The sequence below is a fragment of the Hyperolius riggenbachi genome, chromosome 10 (assembly GCF_040937935.1).
Source record: "Hyperolius riggenbachi isolate aHypRig1 chromosome 10, aHypRig1.pri, whole genome shotgun sequence".
Classification (NCBI taxonomy): Eukaryota; Metazoa; Chordata; class Amphibia; order Anura; family Hyperoliidae; genus Hyperolius; species Hyperolius riggenbachi.
In genome coordinates this window covers 48,713,096-48,730,651 of record NC_090655.1, presented here as the reverse complement: position 1 = coordinate 48,730,651, position 17,556 = coordinate 48,713,096, and the positions used below count along the sequence as shown (strand labels likewise).

Here is a 17,556-nt window from a genome sequence, read left to right as displayed (position 1 = left end):
AATGCACTGGGGAGGTGATCGGAAGGGGGTCTGAGGGGGACCTGAGGGTTTGGCCGAGTGATCAGGAGCCCACACGGGGGCAAATTAGGGCCTGATCTGATGGGAAGGTGTGCTAGGGGGTGACAGGAGGTGATTGATGGGTGTCTCAAGGTGTGATTAGAGGGGGGGAAATAGATGCAAGCAATGCACTAGCGAGGTGATCAGGGCTGGGGTCTGAGGACGTTCTGAGGTGTGGGCGGGTGATTGGGTGCCCGCAAGGGGCAGATTAGGGTCTAATCTGATGGGTAACCGTGACAGGTGGTGATAGGGGGTGATTGATGGGTAATTAGTGGGTGTTTAGAGGAGAGAAGAGATGTAAAACACTGCACTTGGGAGGTGATCTGATGTCGGATCTGCGGGCGATCTATTGGTGTGGGGTGGGTGATCAGATTGCCCGCAAGGGGCAGGTTAGGGGCTGATTGATGGGTGGCAGTGACAGGGGATGATTGATGGGTGGCAGTGACAGGGGGTGATTGATAGGTGATTGACAGGTGATCAGTGGGTTATTACAGGGAATAACAGATGTAAATATTGCACTGGCGAATTGATAAGGGGGGGTCTGAGGGCAATCTGAGCGTGTGGGCGGGTGATTGGGTGCCGGCAAGGGGCAGATTAGGGTCTAATCTGATGGGTAACAGTGACAGGTGGTGATAGGGGGTGATTGATGGGTGATTGATGGGTAATTAGTGGGTGTTTAGAGGAGAGAAGAGATGTAAACACTGCATTTGGGAGGTGATCTGATGTCGGATCTGCGGGCGATCTATTGGTGTGGGTGGGTGATCAGATTGCCCGCAAGGGGCAGGTTAGGGGCTGATTGATGGGTGGCAGTGACAGGGGGTGATTGACGGGTGATTGACAGGTGATTGACAGGTGATCAGGGGGGATAGATGCATACAGTACACGGGGTGGGGGGTCTGGGGGGGGGGTCTGGGGAGAATCTGAGGGGTGGGGGGGTGATCAGGAGGGAGTAGGGGGCAGATTAGGGACTAAAAAAAAAAAATAGCGTTGACAGATAGTGACAGGGAGTGATTGATGGGTGATTAGGGGGGTGATTGGGTGCAAACAGTGGTCTGGGGGGTGGGCAGGGGGGGGGGGGGTCTGAGGGGTGCTGTGGGCGATCAGGGGGCAGGGGGGGGGGGGGAAATCAGTGTGCTTGGGTGCAGACTAGGGTGGCTGCAGCTTGCCCTGGTGGTCCCTCGGACACTGGGACCACCAGGGCAGGAGGCAGCCAGTATAATAGGCTTTGTATACATTACAAAGCCTATTATACACTTTCCGTGCTGCGATCGGGAAGCTAGTAACCCGCCGGCACTTCCGAACGGCCGGCGGGTTACAGCGAGCGGTGGGCGGAGCCAGTCCCCGGCGGCTGATCGCGTCACAAATGACGCGATCGCCGCATAGCCACTCCCGCAGCCGCCCCCGCCGATGGGCGTATTGCGGTCGTTTGGGCCCGGACTTTGCCGCCGCCCATCGGCTGGGGGCGGTCGTTAAGTGGTTAAACCCCTTTTTTTCCCTTTTACATTTTTACAAATCAACACAACTACAAGGTCTTTTTGAATTTTTTTCCCCTTTGTCCCACCCTTCTCCTTAACATTCATAGCAATTCTGGTGATGATAGCATTTATGGGGGATTTGCTATTAACCAATAAGGTCAGCACAAAATCACAAATGGATTACACAAAATTAGTTGAATGTCCAAATCAAAATCATGTATGGCTGTAATTGTGAGAATGTACGCAAACTTTTGCGTAATCGTAATTAGCAGATTACGATCAATCACTAGCTATCACCAGAGGGTCATACCATGCTACAGCCATTGCCAGGCTTGCCAACCTACACCCTATAACACCCGTCACTAGAGGGACTCACTCTGCAACAGCCAATTCCAAACCATCACTGTTGGCAAGTTGTTGGGGATTTCAGCGCTTCTCCCCATCAGCTGTTCCATAATGATCAGTGTTCTCCCCAGGCTCTTATAGCCGGGTGCTCCACCCGGCTAGATTTGGTGACCACCGGGCTGTCATTGGCTCACCTCCTCATAGCCGGCCTTTGATATGAGCGACCGGAGCGGTCGCTCAGGGCGCCGACTTCCAAGGGGGCGCCTATAGCTGGTTGCCTATACTGAGGGCACCTACACCTGATTTCCTATACTGGGGGCACCTATAGCTGGCTACCTTTACTGAGGGCTCCAACACCTGGCTACCTATACTGGAGGCACCTACGCCTGGCTACCTATGGGGGGGATGGAGACCTTCAACTGACTTCCTATACTGGGGGTACCTATGCTTGGCAACCTATATTGAGGGCACCTACACATGAGATCCTATACTGTGGGCACCTATACCTGGCTACCTACCTATAGTGAGTCTGAGGGCGTTGGGGAAGGGGGGGCAGCACTGCGGCTATAACGCTTGGTGCAAATTGTCATTGCTGTGCTATCATTCTAAATGGGGGGGAGGCGGCTAACTGTCCCACTGATTGTTTTTATTCATATTCCTGAAAGGTTCTAGCCTTCATTTTTAAGTGTATTCAGGATAATGCACTCCTTCCATCCATATGTGGTTATTAATAGTATTTTTTCTATTATACATATGTGACGTGTCACAGAGATCTGAGCATTTGGCGTGATGTGTCACAACGTCAAAAAGGTTGGGAACCCCTGTCCTAGGAGATATCACAGGAGAAAAGGGGAATTGCATATGGGCCTGTGTGTGTGTATATGTGCATGCGTGCGTGTGTGTATATGCACGTGGGAAGAGGATGAAGGGGGGGGCACAAAAATCAGTTTTCGCTCAGGGCACTGTGAAACCTAAGGCCGGCCCTGCACCTCCTCCTATGCTGTAAGCAGAGTTGCCTTGCATTTTTATCTCGACCCACCCGGCTACTTTTTCATGCCACCTGGCTGGGAAAAAATTCTGGGGAGAACACTGATGATCCCTTTCTCTTCCCTAACCTCAACCTCCCTCCAACTTGAAACCCCTTTCTGATGCCTAATTCTACCCTTCTTTTAAACCTCGAGGCTGGTTTCACACTGTAAACCAGTCGTCAGGGGTGCGAAGCAGCGCGCCCGCCGCACTGCACCACCAAAAACAGGCCTTCAGGGAACACCGCGTTTTTTACGCGGTGCTCCCTGTCTGGCCACCAGCTAAGCAGGAAGTGCTGCACCCTTGCGGTCACTTCCTGCTTTGGGGTATACGTAAGTGCACAGAAGTGTATTGTAAAAATACACGTGTGCCACAACATCGCGTTGGCGTCTGTTTAAAAAAACCTGCGTCGCCATAGACTAACATGACTTCTGGGCCGCAGAAGACGCGTGGTAACTTAGTTTTGCACTAGCGTTAGATCGGGCGCAGCGTACCGCAACATGGGGAGTGTGAACTCCCCCATAGGGAAACATTAGGCTGCGGCAGCAGTGTGGCAATTTTGCAGCAACGTGTCAGTGTGAAAGGGCCCTAAAGGACAACTGTAATGAGAGGGATATAGAGGCTGCCATATTCATTTCCTTTTAAGCGATACCAGTTGCCTGGCTGTCCTCCTGATCCTCTGTCTCTAATAATTTTAGCCATGAACACCTGAACAAGCATGCAGCAGATCAGGTGTTTCTGACATTGTCACATCTGACAAGATTAGCTGCACGCTTGTTTCTGGTGTTATTGAGACAATACTGCAGCCAAATAGACCAGCAGGACTGCCAGGCAACTGGTATTGTTTAAAAGGAAATAAATATGGAAGCCTCCATATCTCTCTCTCACTTCAGTTGTCCTTTGAAGGAAAGCCGAGGTGAGAATAATATGGAGGCTGCCATATTTATTTCCTTTAAGGCTGCTTTCACAGTGGGACGTTACAGGCGCATGTTAGAGCAGCCTGTAACGTAGCCCAACTCACAGTAATGAAAAATCAATGGGCTGTTCACAGTGCCCACGTTGCGTTACATTGTAACGCTGGACGTTCTATGAAAGTGCAGCATGCTGTGCGTTGTAGGTGGTTTTAGCCGCGTTAGACTGTTTGCACATGCTCAGTAAGGGGAATGTCCGCTTTTGTTCTTAGCGACATGGCTAATTAATATTCACTGCACTGTACTGTTGTCCAGATCATAAAAGATTCGGATCTTTGATCCGGATTTTTTTTGTGAGTCGAATCATCCGGATCATCACAATGAACGATTTGCGTTAGGGGCACGTTATGCGACCTGAACGTCCCCTAAAACACAACGTCTTGGTGTGAAAGAGGCCTTAAGCAATACCAGTTGCCTGGCTGCCCTGCTGGTCCTCTGCCTCTAATACTTTCAGCCATAGACCCTGAACAAACATGCAGCAGGTCAGGGGTTTCTGACAATATTGTCAGAACTGACAAGATTAGCTGCATGCTTGTTTCTGATGTTATTCAGTACACTACTGCAGGCAAATAGGTCAGCAGGGCTGGCAGGCAACTAGTATTGTTTAAAAGGAAATAAATAGGGCAGCCTCCATATCACTCTCACCTCAGATTAACTTTAAGTTCTTCCTGATGCCCAACCCTAACCATTGACCCAATGTTAACCTCTAAAGCTGGCCATACACTGGTCGATTTGAAATCAGATTCAACCAACAGATAGATCCCTCTCTGATCGAATCTGATCAGAGAGGGATCATATGGCTACCTTTACTGCAAACAGATTGTGATTCGATTTCAGCATGAAACCGATCACAATCTGTGGTGGTGCTGCCGCTGCCCGCCCGCCCGCATACATAAATTACCTGCTCCGCCGGCGCGTGTCACCGATGTCTCCTTCTCCGCTGGGCTCCGGGTTCCGGCTGGCTTCACTTCTTTCTGTCCGAGGAAGTTTAAACAGTAGAGGGCGCTCTACTGTTTAAACTTCCTGCCGGGACAGGAAGAAGTGAAGCCTGCTGGACTCTGAGCCCAGCGCAGAGACGGAGCAGAAGTGACAGTGGGGATACACGCCAGCCAGGTCAGGTAATGTATTGCCGCTGTATTGCGTCCGTCATTCGAACGCCGCTATCGACGCACTCCCGACCCGCCGGCGGTCGAGAAAAATCTTCCACACGGACGGCTGGACGGGAATCGACGGGAACAAATGATTTCGGATGGAAATCGATCGTTCTGTCAGCGTTTGTGCAGCGATTTCACAGCAGATGAATCTGAAACGAATCTGCTGTATATCGGTGGGAAAATCGTTAGGTGTATGGGCCCCTTTACTGATACATAAACCTGACTTGACCCCAAACATTTGCATTGCTTTTACATGAGAAATATATTCATTTTCACAAACAGTCCATCAGGGGGTGCTGTATGACTGACATTGTGGTGAATCCCCTCCCACAAGAAACTCTGAGGACCGTGGTACTCCTGGCCGTTTCCTGTCTGTGAACCTTGTTGCATTGTGGGAAATAGCTGTTTACAGCTGTTTCCAACTGCCAAAAAAACATGCAGCAGCTACATCACCTGCCAACAGTAAAAATGTCACCATGTAATAAATGTCAGAATGTAAATCAGGGATTTAAAAGATTTTACAATGGGCAAGCACTCACTTAATCATTTATACATAATTATTGTAAAAATGAAGCACGTTTTTATTACATTATTTTCACTGGAGTTCCTCTTCAAGTGTGGAAACATAGGACAACATGGGCATTACTGTGAAAATCAGTTTTCTTTCAGTTATAACTGAGAGCAACTGATTAAGTGTAAACTGGGCCTAATCAGACTGGAACGACTCCTATTTTATAAACAGGAGCCATTCACACTTGTCATGCTACAACGGATCCACCGTATACATTGCAGTTAGCAGACCGCACTTCTGGGCAGTCCCCGATAATCCCAGGACAGGCGGATGCGTTCCCCCATATAGCCTCTGGAAGAGCACATCTGCCCCGGGCTCCAGCCAAATTACAGTGGACCATCAGAGCGGACACAACACTGTCCACCCCCGCTGATCACACGTGATCTGTTAGAGGTGGGAACAGAGCCTAAAATATATGAACTATTACGGTAACCTCCTATCTCTACCCTGCACTTCTCTTCCAGAAAAGAGTTTTATGGCTGTAATCCCTTATCAGTGAGGATTACGTTACAGTCTGAGGACTGTAGAGAAAACGTGACTTGCATATCTGATGTTTAACTCTTTCAGGCAGAAAAAGATGAAAAGGAATACAGCATAGTTATTTATATGCTTGGCACTGTGCATACATGTCTATGTCACCATGTCACACTTGAAACTTATCACACGCAATTTATCCTCAACCCCAGACACACATCTCTGCAGACACAGATATTTACTGAGGTTCCTATCTTGTTCACTTGTTTACCAAACAATATTACTACAAAGTTGCGCTAATCCCTGTGTAGCCTGTTATTGTAATTACCGTATTAGTATTAACATTTTATATAGTCATGTCACCTGTTGTGGTGCTGTATAATGTGGCACAACTATTCAACTGTTAATAATACCATCCATTCATTACGTTCAGCGTATTATTATTATTATTATACTTCTGCAGCACATCACAGAGTATGTAGTCATGAGACTAATGGTGGCCATACACCAGGTGACTTGGCAGCTTACCGGCCATCCCATTCGATTATTATAATTGGATCTGATGAAAATCAGTGCTGCCATGCACAATCGACGATGCAACCAATTTTGGCCCTAGCTACATCCTGCCTGCTTGTGCGCCTCTCCTCCCTATCTACTGCATGTAAGAATAACTACAGAGATTATAACTTAAAGAGAACCAGAGATGAAGCACCCTCTTGTATTTTACCTTATAAATCAGTGGGAACATGACAGTAAACACCTAATCTGCTCTTTGTTTCATTCTTCTCTGTTTAATCTGACTGTTATCACCTCTGATAAGAATCCCCGACTGAGCACTCAGTCTAGCTTTGCTACTGAAAGATTATAGCTGAGTCTGTCTCCCCTTGTGGCTCTGCTATAATGACTCCGCTATAATCATTCCCTGCAAAGCCAGACTGAATGCTCAGTCCGGGATTCTTATCACAGCTGATAACAGACACTTTTAGCAGTGAGGATGAAACAGAGAGCAGGGTAAGTGTTTTCTCTAATGTTCTTACTGATATATATGGTAAATTACACAAGGGTGCTTCGTCTCTGGTTCCCTTTAAGGACTGGAGTGATAAGACAACACTCTCACTGTGAAATCTTATCACTACATGTTAATAAAGCAAGCTTCTTTAGTGAATTAACACACAAAAAAGCAATGGATGTGTGGTGCTAAGTTTTCATTTGCCTTATTATCGCCAGCATGATCTTAGCGAATGGTGGCCATTATTCTAGCCGTGATTTGAGCCTAGCGCTACAAGGCAAGGGAACTATCCACTATGCTGTACAATAAGACACAACAGGAGAAAAAAGGCTCTCAACATTTTGAGACTAACCCAGTCTCTTCATGGGGAAAACAAACAGAAGCATGTTCCCTGATGCTGGTAAAGGGGCACAAGTATCTTTAGAAAAAGTTTTAAGGTACCCATTGACGGTATAATTCCAGACCCGATCGATCATTTCCGATCGCTGCGATAATCAATCACAAATGATCGGTCATGCCCATTAATTGCCAAATTACCGCTAACCAATCTGATCAGATCGATCCGAAAACAAGCAGATCAATTCCGTTAATCTGATCAAATCGGTGTAATTGAGGCCTCCAAAGCGGACCTGAACTCAGAACTTCCTTTCTGCTCTATAATATAAGCGACTGCATAATAACCTTTAGGCTACTTACACACCAGGACGTTGCGTTTAGGGGACGTTATAGGGCACATAACGTGCCCCTAATGCAACGCCTGGTGGTGTTGGAGGAGGACGCTACCAAGAGCCGCGTTACAAGCAGCTCTTGGTGTGCCTGCTCTGTCGGAGGCGCTGCGGAGACCACGTGAGCGGAGCTCTCCGCATCACGTGGTCCCGCCAGCCAATCAGCGGCCGCTCCAAAGAGTAAACACTGCAAGTGCAGTGAATGCCAAGTAGCCATGTGCCTGGCTACGTAGCTTCCTCTCCGCCCCTAAAATAAAAAAAATTCACCCATATTGAGCATGTGCAAACAGTCTAACGCGGCTTAGCCGCGTATAAAGTACTGCATGCAGTACGTTGTCTTGATGTGAAGAGTTACTGTGTAACGCAATGTGGGCACTGTGAACAGCCCATTGATTTTTCATTGCTGTGCGGTGGGGGTGCGTTACAGGCTGCTCTAACGTGCGCCTGTAACGGCCCACTGTGAAATCAGCCTTAAAGGGGCACTACAGCGAAAAACTGTAAAATTTAAAATATATGCGAACATATACAAATAAGAAGTACATTTTTTCTGGGGTAAAATGAGCCATTATGAACTCTGAGCATTCCGCGAACGTTACTTGGCATTACCAGAAGGTGTGCGAGGCACCCACATAGTTTGCCTTTATGTTGCATACAGATGCTAGATTTTCCTTTTTAGAAACAATCATTCATAATCATCTCGGGTGACAATCTAGTGTCAGTACAAGTGTCCTGTAACATTATTTAGCAATCTGTCAGGTTGAGTCAGTAAACAGCCTACAGAGATCTGGCGCTTTTCTTCAGTGCTTTCATCTTGTCTCCCCCCCCCCCCCCGCTCCCCCCTCCCACACCTTTATAGAACTGGGTATACACCTGTACAGTGATTGTTGCTAAAACTGTCATCCAGAATGACACTGACCTTTGTAATTATTGTCTATACAAGTCTAAAGCACAGTACACGCATCCAATTTTGATTGCCCAATTTTACCCTTTCCATGTAGTATGAGAGCATATCTACACATTCTGTCCATAGTATTCAAAATCTGTTGGCTCTCATACTACATGGAGGTGGTAAAATTGAGCAGTCATTGGCCAATCAAAATTGGATGTGTGTATCAGACTCTACATACCCTCTGAGAAATACAAATCCAGCATCCTCACAACACTGAGAGCTGATTTGGATGGAGGAGAAGTGTCATGGGAAAAAGGGACAATAATTCAGAGTTAGAGTAAAACAGACATATAGTCATGTTCTGCCACACAGTGGTCATGTGATGATCCCCTTACCAGGGGAAGGAGGACTACCACTCCCATCATCCCTTATTTATAGAACAGGATGATAAAACACATTTACTTCACAGATCCTTGCTTAAATCAGCTATAGGAATAAAGGATAGAGAACTAGGTACACACCATACTTTTTTTTGGCAGATAGATGGTTCAATAGATAATTTCCAGCATGTCCGATATTATTTTCGATAGTTTTTCGTGTCAATTTCTCATAGAAGTGAATGGAAATCGGTAAGAAAAGATAAGCGAATCGAGCGGAAAATCGAATCAAAAATCGATCGGACGGAAAATCGACTGAAAAAACTGCTACTCTACTCCTGCCATACTGCTGTGTGGCACGATTGCATCGCTTGCGATATCCATCGGGAGAAAATGTGGCCGGGAAAATATTTTGAATCACTGAAAAATCGATAGTGGCGCGACTGCTATGCGGTTTTCCTGTGCTCCTATACTTGTATTGGTGGTCAATCGCATTAAAAATGCAGCACACACAACGATTGTGAAAAATCATGTCGCAAACACAGCACTCTAATGGAAATATCCCAATGCGGTTCCATCAGTACAGTGAGTACCTATCATTTGCAATCGTTATGCAGTTGAATTGCAAAACACGCTCATTGAAGAATAGTCTTCGGTCAGACGTCCACGGGAAAACTAAAGGTTTCCCCTATAGGTTCAACAAGATACCTGCTAAGTATGGATCATAACCCGCTGTGCTAACATTGGGAGCATATTTACTGTAAGTAGATTGTAATGCCTGGCATACATGATGAGGCAGATTTACTGTCAGATCGATTCATTCCAACATGTCCGATCTGCTTTCCGATTGGTTTTACGGTCGATTGTCCATAGAAGTAAATGGAAAATCGATCTGAAAATTCATTGGAAATCCGATCGGGCATGTTGGAAATAATCGATCTGACAGTACATCTGACAGAGAATCTCATTGTGTGTACCAGGCATAAGACCTTACTTGTCCTGTAAGCAGCTGCAATACAATGAGACTTAATATTCTGAAAAATGAAACTATGTTGCGGGTCAATAACCAGAATTAGAGAGAGCTATTCTGTGTCTGGGAAAGTTCCTGGGGACCTGGAACAACTGGCAGTCATCATACAGGTGTTTGTACAGAGAAGATACAGACCTGATCTCCTTCTCTGCAGATCCAACAAGGATTTTTCATCTATTGCACTTTGGTACAGTCTGCCTCCTGGAAAGTCCCTTGTTCCTCTTCTTTTTTTCTTCCCAAATATCAGACTGCTGTCCTGAGGTCACTCCACAGAGTAGGACGCTTCCTCCACAAGTGCAACTTCCAATGTCTCCCTCCTCCTCCTCCTTCTCACCTGCAGCCTGCTCCTCCCTCCCCTCCTCCGCACTTCATGATGGACCAGGGGAAGGCTGAACTGGTTTTTTTCCAGTTGAATCTGGCAGCCAAGACCTGAAGCCTCCCTGTCCCTCCCTCTTACCTGGGAACATGCTTCACCTCTCGTAAAACACAGGTGAAGTCACAGCAGCTCTGTGCAAAGGCAAGAACAGCACAGACAACTGTGTCTCCTAACATGGGCCATACATTGGTTGGCCTAGGACAAGACATAGTGACTGGTGAGTGGACCATGTTGGCACAAAAATGTGTGTGAACAGGTGTAGCAAACATTGCATGTTAAACGGGGGGCATTGCTAGGATTCTAAAGGATGGATGGAGACCATAGGCACCTTGGTACATTTACAACTTCTGTGTGTAAAAATGGGTGCGAAATAGTGACAAAAGAATATTGGTAATGTTATTGATATTCTGTTATCTGTTATATTAGAATATCAGTAATTTTACTGATATACTACTATCACCCTCTGTACCCTAACTGTCATACGAACCATCCCCTAACTATATACCTAACACTAATAATCCCTCACCTACTCCTAACACTAACACTCCACTATCAATGCCTTACACTAACCATCTCTCACATACGCCTAACACTAACTCTCCTCTATCTATGCCTAAAACATAAAACAAGTGACTTTATTAGGAACTCCCATAATAAGTGGCTCCATTAGGCATTTCTATAACTGGTGACTCCATTAGGCACTCCCATACCAAGTGGCCCGTTATGTGCTCCCATAACAAGTGGATCCAGTGAGCACTCCCATCAAATGTGACTCCATTAGGCATTTCCATAAAAAGGGGCTCCATTAGGCCCTCCCATAACAAGTGGCTCCATTAGGCACTCCCATAACAAGTGGCTCCATTAGGCACCCCCATAACAAGTGGCTCCATTGGACACTCCCATAACAAGTGGCTCCATTAGGCATTTCCATAACAGGTGGCTCTATTAGGCACCCCCATAATAGTTGGCCCCATTTTGTGCTCCCATAACAAGTGGATCCAGTGGGAAATCCCATCAGATGTGACTCCATTAGGCACCCCCATAGCAAGTGGCTCCATTGGGCACTCCCATAAGAAGTGGCTCCATTGGGCACTCCCATAAGAAGTGGCTCCTTTGGGCACTCCCATAAGAAGTGGCTCCATTAGGCACCCACATAGCAAGTGGCTCCATTTGGCACTCCCATAACAAGTGGCTCAATTGGGCACTCCCATAACAAGTAACTCCATTAGGCATTTCTATAACAGGTGGCTCCATAAGGCATTTCTATAACAGGTGGCTCCATAAGGCATTTCTATAACAGGTGGCTCCATAAGGCATTTCTATAACAGGTGGCTCCATTAGGCACTCCCATAACAGTTGGCTCTATTAGACATCCCCATAACAAGTGGATCCATTAGGCACACCCATATCAAGTGGCTCCATTAGGCATTCCCATTACAAGTGGCTCCATTAGGCACCTCCATAACAAATGACTTTATTAGGCACTCCCATTACAAGTGGCTCCATTAGGCATTTCTATAACAAGTGGCTCCATTAGGCATTCCCATAACAATTGCCTCCATTAGACACTTCCATAACAATAAGCACCCCCAGAACTAACCATCCCTCACCTACTCCTAACACTAACCCTCCCCTATTTATGCCTTACACTAACCATCTCTCACCTTTTCCTAACATTAACCCTCCTCTATCTATGCCTAAAACATAAAACAAGTGGCTTTATTAGGCACTCCCATAACAAGTTGCTCCATTAGGCATTTCTATAACTAGTGAATCAATTAGGCACTCCCATACCAAGTAGTTCTGTTATGTGCTCTCATAACAAGTGGGTCCAGTGGGCACTCCCATGAAATGTGACTCCATTAGGCACTCCCACAACAAGTGGCTCCATTAGGCATTCCCATAACAAGTGACTCCATTAGGCACTCTCATAACAAGTCGCTCCATTAGGCATTTCCAAAACAAGTAGCTCCATTAGGCATTCCCACAACAAGTGGCTCCAGTAGGCATTCCCACAACAAGTGGCTCCATTGGGCATTCCCACAACAAGTGGCTCCATTAGGCATTCCCATAACACGTGGCACCATTAGGCATTCCCATAACAAGTGGCTCCATTAGGCACTCCCATAACAAGTGGCTCCTTTAGGCATTCCCATAACAAATGGCTCCATTAGGCATTCCCATAACAAGTGGCTCCATTAGGCACCCCCATAACAAGTGGCTGCATTGGGCATTCCCATAACAAATGGCTCCATTAGGCACTCCCATAACAAGTTGCTCCATTAGGCATTCCCATAACAAGTGGCTCCATTAGGCACCCCCATAACAAGTAGCTCCATTAGGCACCCCCATAACAAGTAGCTCCATTAGGCACCCCCATAACAAGTGGCTCCATTAGGCACCCCCATAACAAGTGACTTTATTAGGTACTCGCATAACAATTGGCTCCATTAGGCATTCCCATAACAAAGGGCTCCATTAGGCACCCCCACAACAAAGGGCTCCATTAGGCACCCCCATAACAAAGGGCTCCATTAGGCACCCCCATAACAAGTGGCTCCAATGGGCACTCCCATAACAAGTGGCCCCCTTGGGCACTACCAGTACTAGTGACTTAGTAGGTACTCCCATAACAAGTGACTTTATTAGGCATTCCCATAACCAGTGGTCCATTAGGCATTCCCATAACAAGTGGTTCCATTAGACATTCCCATAGCAAGTGGCTCCATTAGGCTCACTCATAACAAGTGGATCCATTAGGCACCCATAGCAAGTGGCTCCATTAGGCATTCCCATAAAAAGTGGCTCCATTAAGCATTTCAATAACAATTGGCTCCATTAGGCACTCCCACAACAACTGTCTCCATTAGGAACTTCCATAACAAGTGGTTCCATTAGGAACTCTTATAACAAGCAGCTTTATAAGGCACTCCCATAACAATTGGCTCCATTAGGAACTCTCATAACAAGTGGCTCCATTAGGCATTCCCATAACAAGTGACTTAATTAGGAACTCCCATAACAAGTGGCTCCATTTTGCACTCCCACAGAAATGGCTCCATTAGTCACTCCCATATAAAGTAGATCCACTAGATATTCCCATAACAAGTGGCTCCAATGGGCACCCCGGTAACAAGTGGCTCCATTAGGCAGTCCCATAACAAGTGGCTCCATTAAGCGTTCCCATAACAAGTGGCTCCATTAGGCACTGTCATAACAGCTGGAGTAACAACGTGGTTGGTGGTTTCATAAAATTAGGAGTCGGATGATTTTTGTACCGACTCCACAGCCCTGCTATTAGGCACTCCCATAACAAGTGACTCCACTTCCATAACAAGTGGCTGCATTAGCACTCCCACATCAATTGGCTCCATTAGGCACTTACATATCAATTGGCTCCATTAGGCATTACCATTAGAAGTGGCTCCATTAGACATTCCCATAACAAGTGGCTCCATTAGGCACTCTCATAACAGTTAGCTCCATTAGGCACTTCCATAACATAACTGAATATTATTTTATCTCCCTTATATCCGGTCATTCTTGTCCTGTCCAGACTAAGGACAGGACAAGTAGGTTCTGTGGACACATCTACGGTAACGTCCTTCTCGCGGCATACCGTATGGCTTGCATACATATGTGCTCCTCTGGGTTCCTCTTCCTTTCGCAGTCTCCAGTCGGAAGGTACGGTAAATGCCAGACTGCACCCCATGTCCGCGTAGCCTGGACACATCCAGCTCCTTTGCCCGCCCATAGCAGCATCACAGGCAATTGGTGTTTCTGATTAGAGCTGGCGGTTTCAAGGGAGGGACCATTGCTCCATACATATGCAAGTTGTACGGTATGCCACAAGGAGACTGTGTAGATTTGTCCACAAAACCTTGTGGCATGTACTGACCAAAAGTCTCTCATGCGGAACCTATGAATACTCTATTTATTTCTTTATACCAATTCTGTGGTTACCATAGCTTTAAAAAGTTAACTTTACCAGCTTTGTATTGAGTGACTTGGAGATGTCATGTGTGCTGCAGCTAGGGCTTATATCTTAAGAATGCTCAACTTTTGTGACCGAATCTGATCAAGGACTGTAAAATGTGTCTTCCTGCATGATCTGTGCCTGAAGTAAAAGGTTTGCTAGCAGGCGTACGTACGAAAAGGGCGTCGGGAAAAAAGGGCGTGTGGTATAAACGATAAATGGAAATATCGTTTATAGAAATTATTGTGTAGAATTTCGTTTATAAATAGTGTTTTAAGAATTTATAAATCACTAAATAATGTGTATGAGATCGGCAATTCTTAAAACGTTAATCTTCCCTGTTTGTAAAGTGAAACTTATATTTTCGTTTATTAAAAACCCTCCCTGTACCTATCCCTAACCCCTAGACCCCCTGTTGGTGCCTAAACCTAAGACCCCCCTGTTGGTGCCTAAACCTAAGACCCCCCTGTTGGTGCCTAAACCTAAGACCCCCCTGTTGGTGCCTAAACCTAAGACCCCCCTGTTGGTGCCTAAACCTAAGTCCCCCCTGTTGGTGCCTAAACCTAAGACCCCCCTGTTGGTGCCTAAACCTAAGACCCCCCTGTTGGTGCCGAAACCTAAGACCCCCCTGTTGGTGCCTAAACCTAAGACCCCCCTGTTGGTGCCTAAACCTAAGACCCCCCTGTTGGTGCCTAAACCTAAGACCCCCCTGTTGGTGCCTAAACCTAAGACCCCCCTGTTGGTGCCTAAACCTAAGACCCCCCTGTTGGTGCCTAAACCTAAGACCCCCCTGTTGGTGCCTAAACCTAAGACCCCCCAGTTGGTGCCTAAACCTAAGACCCCCCTGTTGGTGCCTAAACCTAAAACCCCCTATGGATAATAATGTTTTACAGACATTAATAAATAAAAAATGTAAAGAAAAAAAATGTAAATTATTTTTTTGGGTGGATAATAATGTGTTAGAAATGTTTTAGAAATAGTGATTTATTATCTTCATAAACGTTATTCGTCACGGGCTCATTTTGTAAACTTAAATCATCACAAACATAGTTATAAATCCTTAAAAATCTCCGGGCGCCGTTATAAATCCTTAAAAATCTCCGGCGCCTTATTTTCCCCGTTCAGCGCCCATTAAACGATATTTATAATGGAAGTGAATGGGGCGCCCTTTTTGTCCACTTGTCTCATGCGCCCAAATCTACTGCTTCCTGCTAGCAGACCTTGGGGTTTGTTGAGGCCCCTACAGATTCCTCAAAGACCCTGGAGTTCAGTGGCTATGGAATTTATAGTAGAGTTACTTCTCTCTGAAGGATGTAATACCATTTTTGTAGTCGTAGAAAGGTTAACAAAGATGGCTCATGTTATACAACTAAAAAAGTTACTATCAGCAGAAGATACGGCCTCAGCATTTACTGTATTAAAGAAATTGTGCGGCTTTACGGAATTCCTCTTGATATTTTCTTAGACCGGCTTGCCCAATTTGCATCCAAGTTCTGGAAATCGTTGTGTTCTGCCTTGAAGGTTAAACTTTTCATGTCATCTGCATATCATCCTCAAACCAAGGTTCATACAGAACCCTATAATCAGTCATTAGAACAGTTCTTCATCATTTTCTCAGGATAATTGGCGTACGCTGTTGCTGAATTTTTTTTCACTTTTTTTTTTTTCACAATTCACTTCATGCTTCTATTACTATTGCAAATTATGCTTATCATCCAACATTTCTTTCAGATTCAATTGCTTTAACCATGGTACCTGCAACAGAAGAAGGTATATCTATGCTGCAGTTCAGGTAGATGCCAAAACAGACCCCACACTGAAGAGGTGATCTAGAATTGAAGGTTGGAGATTTGGTGCGGTTGGCAACCTCAGATCTTAGGATCCCCTGTCCTTTAAAGAAGGTAGGACCTACATTTGTCAGACAATTTCCAGTATCAACACAGTAAGCTATGAATTATTTTTACCCAAGTCATACAATGATTTATTTTGTTTTTCATGTGTCTCTTCTTAAAGTGTACCAGAGATGAAGATACATACAAGAGTTATACATACCTGATGCTTCCTCCAGCCCCATCCGCATGGATTGCTCCCACACCCCTGTTCTCAGCCTTCTCTATCGCCGGTACCGGGTCCCGTAACTTCGGCCAGTCGCGGCCAGTCTGAGCAAGCGCACTGCGCTCCCTCTGTCTCTCTCAGGTGGAGAATAGTACTGCGCAGGCGCAGTATTATTCTCTGCCGGAGAGACGGGGGAGCGCACTGCGCATGTGTAAAACTGGCCACGACTGGCCAAAGTTATGGGACCCGGTACCAGCGATAGAGAAGGCTGAGGACGATGGCGTGGGAGCAATCCATGCGGATGGGGCTGGAGGAAGCTCCAGGTATGTATAAATCTTGTATGCATCTTCATCTCTGGTTTCCTTTAAACCAGTACAGCCTAATGACTTTCCAGATCAGGATTTGTCCCCACCTTTGAATAAAGAAGAATATGAGGTGGAAGCCATTTTAAACTCGAGGATGTCAGATTTATTACTTGGTCAAGTGGAAAGGTTGCGGTCCCAAAGACAACTCCTGGGAGCCTGCTGTAAATATCAAGCTGCAAGGTTGATCTGTGCTTTTCATAGCAGATATCCTGGAAAACCTAAACCAGCGGTCATCCTGAGGCGGCCCATGAGAGGGCAACGTCATGTTCACTTACCATCACGGGCTGGATGGCTAGCTCAGGCGGGTGACATCGCGTGGTTCACGCGAATAACTCCAGGAATGTGGTTTCATGTTTGCGCAGGTGTGCATTGGCGGTGTGTTGTAATACGTGAGGTCAAAGGGCCTTGGGTAGCCTGGTGTACTGCTTGCGTGCATAGCAACCCCTGCACATGCTCACAAATCTGCAAAGCACAGCACTCAGTGCATGAAGTGGTTAAAGTGTACCGAGGTTAACCTCTGGGCAAAAAATAGATACTTCAATACGTATTATAAACTGTGGTCAGTGTGGCATTCACTGTGCTTAAAGAGACTCTAAAGTCTCATAAAATTCACGTTTTTATTTTAAAAATCTCTTTAACATCATTGCCCTAACTAGAGCACAGCATCCCCACGGCTGAACA

The 17,556-nt window shown here is 46.0% G+C and overlaps 2 protein-coding genes across 4 annotated transcripts in view; one reads left to right on the top strand and one right to left on the bottom strand.

The window, feature by feature from the left end:
* SCNN1A (sodium channel epithelial 1 subunit alpha) overlaps positions 1-10,450 on the bottom strand; it is a 137,149-nt gene extending 126,699 nt beyond the window's left edge. Inside the window, exon 1 of the mRNA XM_068258495.1 lies at positions 10,239-10,450. The gene's annotated coding sequence lies outside the window, so the exon portion shown is untranslated. The remainder of the gene's footprint in view (positions 1-10,238) is intronic.
* Positions 1-17,556, top strand: part of LTBR (lymphotoxin beta receptor) — a 390,915-nt gene that overhangs the window by 228,307 nt on the left and 145,052 nt on the right. For 2 of the 3 annotated variants that reach the window (XM_068258500.1, XM_068258499.1), the window contains one exon: positions 16,187-16,356. The gene's annotated coding sequence lies outside the window, so the exon portion shown is untranslated. Of the gene's footprint in view, positions 1-5,728; positions 5,993-16,186; positions 16,357-17,556 lie in introns of those variants that run through there. The other variant, XM_068258501.1, reaches the window with a different exon arrangement.